The 5,328-nt window shown below is 47.9% G+C and overlaps 1 long non-coding RNA gene across 1 annotated transcript; it reads left to right on the forward strand.

Annotated features, from left to right (window-relative positions):
* The first annotated feature begins 337 nt into the window (after window positions 1-337).
* On the forward strand, window positions 338-5,033 carry LOC140679794 (uncharacterized). Its single transcript, XR_012051138.1, has 3 exons — window positions 338-1,036; window positions 2,850-3,517; window positions 4,488-5,033. It is a non-coding gene; the product is annotated as an uncharacterized lncRNA (long non-coding RNA).
* Window positions 5,034-5,328: the final 295 nt, after the last annotated feature.

Below are 5,328 nucleotides of genomic sequence, written 5' to 3' on the forward strand. Positions count from 1 at the left end.
CCATCGAAGACGGCACTGGCTAAGCAGAGAGTTCATGCTATGGATATTAGCCCGCTGAAGAATGACACTGTGTGGAATATAGTCCTGCCAACTAATACCAAGGATACGTTTGATGCACCGCATGTGGAAAGCGTTAAGTCGACGCTCTTGTCTCATGTAAGTAGTCCAGGTCTCGCTTCTGTAGCGTAAAGTGCTGAGAACGCAGGCCTGATAAACTCGGATCTTTGTATGTTGTGTAAGAGCGTTGTTTTCCCATACTCGTTTTGCTAGTTTAGCCATGGTGGTATTTGCCTTTCCAAGCCTCCTGTCAAGTTCAACATCAAGCGAGAGTTTATTGCTGATTGTCGAGCCGAGGTGTATAAAATTATGTACTACTTCTAAAGTGACACCATTCATCTTGATAGCAGGATTTGCAGCACCTTGAACACTAACATTGGTTTTCTGCAGGCTAACTGTAAGTCCAAACTGTTCACAAGCATTCACAAAACAGTCACTTAGACGTTGTAAGGCTTCTTTGGTGTTGGTAACAAGAGCAGCAACGTCTGCAAAAAGCATCTCTCGGATTAACACTGACCTCCTTTTGGTCTTCGCACGTAATCTTGCCAGATTAAACAATTTGCTGTCAGACCGTGTGTGTAGATAGACACCCTCAATGGATGTGTCAAAAGCATAGGACAGGAGTATAGAGAAGAATATTCCAAAAAGAGTTGGTGCTAAAACGCAGCCCTGCTTAACACCACTGTTGATAGAGAAGGAGTCCGAACAAGATCCATCATACAAGACTGTTTCCTTCATGTTGGAATGGAAAGAGATCAACATGCTGAGTAGTTTTGGAGGACATCCAATCTTTTGTAGAAGCTTGAATAGACCCTTCCTGCTGACAAGATCGAAAGCCTTAGTTAGATCTATGAACATCATGTAAAGAGGTGGACCTTGTTCTCTACTCTTCTCTTGAATCTGCCGGACTGAAAATATCATGTCAGTTGTCAATCTTCCAGCCCTGAGACCACATTGGGATTCAGGATAGATACGATCTGTAAGTATCTGTAGCCTGTTTAGGATTATGCGTGCATACACCTTTCCAACGATGTTCAAGAGAGAAATTCCTCTATAGCTGTTGCAGTCACTGCGGTCCCCTTTAGTCTTATAAAGTGTCACAATAGTGGCATCACGCATGTCCTGAGGTACTCCTTCTTCCTCCCAGCAAAGACACAGTAATTCGTACAGCGGTTTAAGTAGGGCAGGCTTCCCTTGCTTGATAGCTTCAGGTGGAATGTTATCGTTACCTGGTGCTTTGTCAGATGGAAGTGAATCAATAGCTTTTTTAAGCTCTACCATTGTAGGCACTTCGTCTAGTTCATTCATGATTGGTAGCTCCTTCGTATCATTTAGAGCAGCATCAGAGACAGTTGTTTCACGGCTGTATAGTTCTGAGTTGTGTTCGACCCATCTGACCATCTGTTCTTCACGATTGGTAATCTTCTCCCCTATCCGAGATTTAATTGGAGTAGTCCGCTTTACAGCAGGTCCTACTCCTTTCTTGATACCGTTGTACATGCCACGGATGTTACCAGATTCAGCACTCATCTGGATATCTTCGCAGAGCTGCTGCCAATAGTTGTTTGCACACTGTCTGGCAATGCGCTGTGTGGAACAACGAGTACTTTTGAGTGTTGCAAGTGACTGAGCATTTGGACGTCTTTTGTTTGCCAAAAATGCTTTGCGTTTGGCCTCAATTGCTGGTTGCATGATTGGTAGATAGGCATTAAACCAGTCGTGACTAGTTCTTTCCTTCTTCCCAAAACTAGAAATAGCTGTATTGTAAATTGCTTCTTTCATGGCGTTCCATTTTGCTGTAGCATCATGTTCCGGCAGGTTTTGAAGAGCTTGGTCCAGGGTTTTTACATAATCATCCACCTTGCATGAAATTGACATCTTTGATGTGTCAATGCAGGCACGACTCTTTGCCTTGGAGCGGTGAATTTTACGGGGCTGAAGGCGCACTTTGGCGCTCACAAGGGCAAGGTCCGTATTGCAATCTGCACTATGATAGCTTCTAGTAATAAGAATGTTATTTAGTGACGACCGCCTAGTGATTATCAGATCAAGCTGATGCCATCGATGAGACCTGGGATGTTTCCATGATACTTTGTGCGATGGTTTGCTCTTAAAAAAGGTGTTTGTAATACAGAGGTTGTGATAGGTGCATAGCTCCAGCAGCCTTTGGCCATTTATGTTCATCTTTCCGATGCCATGGTGTGCCAAGCAAGATGGCCATGATGCATGGTCTGCGCCTACTCTGGCATTAATATCGCCAAGGACAATTAAGCACTCATCTTTAGGAAAACCCTTGATCTGCTCATCAAGTTGCTCATAGAATCTATCTTTAATCTCCTCAGTTGAAGAAAGAGTAGGAGCATAGACACTGAGAATGTTCACTGGACCTGCAGGAGTGCTGAGACAGATAGACAGCAATCGCTCAGTACCTCCTGATTGAGGTTCCACTGATGCCAAAAGTGTGTTTCTGACTGCAAAACCAACTCCTTGCTGACGAGGCTCCTCAGGTTCTCTACCTTTCCAAAATAATGTATAGTTAGCCTCTCTGAGAGACCCACTGGAGGCTAACCTAGTTTCTTGAAGAGCAGCTATGCTGACATCAAGCCTGGTAAGCTCCTTATCTATGATGGCCGTCTTTCTGGCGTCGTCCACTTCACGAAGGTCATCAGAGATTCCTGTGCACATTGTTCGCACATTCCAGCTTGCTAATCGAAGAGCTGGAGTCTTCTTTCTTTTCTTGTTTTGTTTGTCTGGTACATAAAATTAACCGTCTGCTTTTCATTCCTTTGCAGTACACTGAGCTCCAGGCACCCACTGAAGCAGGCAAACGTTGGCGGGATGACACCTTTTTGACCAGGGGCCGCCTAGCTTCAGGTGGACGGTAGTCGACCGATGAGACACGATGATCCCTTTCACCGTCGAAACTGACCCGTGGCGCCCCTTTCCTACGCCAATCAGATGGGGGCTTATAACCCGTAACTGTCAGAATCCGTGTTGTTTCCACACTTGATTAAAGTAAAGCTGGAGTGTCCTCTCCAGAGCGTAAGCCTGGGTATTACATATGGAGAGCCTGGGTTGCCCAGCGTCAGGATCCCCCTCTCGGCCTTGTTGATAAAATCCAAAGGAATGCTGAGCATGACGTTTGGCATCAGCTTGGCTGCAGGAGCTGCCGAAACAGTGTTTGCAAGGCACCAATCCGCGTTCGGGGCTCCACTCCTGATTTTGGAAGGTTTACTCCTTTACACATGGTCGTTGAGTCTATGTATATGTGTAGACTTCCTCCGCCTTGGCCGTTTGCTGGTTTGTTCAGCTCACCCGCCCAACGGTGCAGTGTAAACACCAAGTCTACGGGTATTACATACCCAGGTTTGTAGTCAGAGTTGTCCTTCTCCTAGGAAGACGTCCGGCCAAGGATGTTGTGTCACGGGTTGTTGGTGACGAACCCCAAGATGCAGAGAAGGCAGGCTTTGTGCAGCAACTAGAAGACGAGGAACAAAAAGACAGCAAGCTACAAACAGCTACAGAATACAGCTTACCGCTACCGCATACAGCTACACTGACATGGACAAGTCTTAGCGACAATACTCCAGCACTGACAGGAGTGTAAAGCAGGTCTAAATAGCAGCTGGCTGATTGACACCAGGTGTGGCTAGGTGCCAATCAGCCACAGCTGAGGGGTTACAGCACACAGAGAGACAAACAGGAAACTGAACCAAAATAAGAGTGCTGACAGGAAATAAACACAGAGGAAAAACTAAAACTTAACCAAACTGTCAGGGACTAGCCTGACAGTAGACCCCCTTCCCATAACGGATACGAGACGTTCTAGAACACCCCCCCCCCACACACACAAAAAAAAACAGTTCAAAGTCACGGGAGGGTGGAGGGAGGACAAGGAGGTGGGCCGCCAAGCCAAGTGTCCCCGCAACCAGCGGGGAAGAGTCAGGTGGCGACGGCAAGTTGAACACCGCCGCAATTGGCGTGGCGCCCTCTGCTGCTGGCCCACCGGAGAGGATGGTGGCGCCCTCTGCTGCTGGCCCACCGGAGAGGATGGTGGCGCCCTCTGCTGCTGGCCCACCGGAGAGGATGGTGGCGCCCTATGCTGCTGGCCTACCGGAGAGGATGGCGGCGCCCTCTGCTGCTGGCCCACCGGAGAGGATGGCGGCGTCTGCTGGCCCACTGGAGATGATGGCGGTGTCTGCTGGCCCCACCGGAAATGATGGCGGCGTAGGTTGCAGACCCACCGGAGATGATGGCGCCGTAGGTTGCAGACCCACCGGAGATAATGGTGGCGTCTGCCGGCCCACCGGAGATGATGGTAGCGTCTGCCGGCCCACCGGAGATGGTGGCGGCGCCTGTTGCAGACCCACTTGTGTGAGGAGTAGCTGTGCCTCCTCAGCTGCACAGCTACTCATAGCCCCCCCCTCAAGGCAGGCTTTGTGCAGGAAAACATGATTTAATGTCCATAAAATAATAAAAGAAACACAAACCAGGAACCAGGAGACAAGAAACAGGATGTCAGGAAAACAGCAACTAGAAGACGAGGAACAAAAAGACAGCAAGCTACAAACAGCTACAGAATACAGCTTACCGCTACCGCGTACAGCTACACTGACATCGACAAGTCTTAGCGACAATACTCCAGCACAGACGGGAGTGCAAAGCAGGTCTAAATAGCAGCTGGCTGATTGACACCAGGTGTGGCCAGGTGCCAATCAGCCACAGCTGAGGGGACACAGCACTCAAGAGAGACAAACAGGAAACTGAACCAAAATAAGAGTGCTGACAGGAAATAAACACACACTTTGGCGAATCTTGTTTTTGCTTCCACCAGGGTGTCTAGCCACCCACCTCAACAGCCCCAGTTGAGCACTGATGGGAGTGCCAGTTGAGTCGCCGGCAGGCCGTCTTTTAGAGACCCAACTGACCTGACCTTTACATATACATATGTATATATCAGTGACGTGCGGTAACTGGAGGCACCGCCTCACCTGCCATCATGGAAAGAAAAAAAATGTAAAAAGAAAAAAAATTAATTAAATTGTTATATGTATCCAGTGATTATACTATAAAGTTATTTTCCATTTAACTTCACCAGTTTTAGATTATTTTTATTCAAAATCGCTGAATTTTCACATTTGCCGTTCAAATACTGAGAAGAGACGGTGCGGTGATCAGCAGCCAGTTGAGGCACGTCACTCAGTTGTGCCTCAACATGGATTGCGGACTCGGCTAACTGCTGGCCTGCTGTGCAGTGAGACCGTATTGCTA

This window comes from Nerophis lumbriciformis, linkage group LG24 (assembly GCF_033978685.3).
Source record: "Nerophis lumbriciformis linkage group LG24, RoL_Nlum_v2.1, whole genome shotgun sequence".
In the NCBI taxonomy this organism is placed as follows: domain Eukaryota; kingdom Metazoa; phylum Chordata; class Actinopteri; order Syngnathiformes; family Syngnathidae; genus Nerophis; species Nerophis lumbriciformis.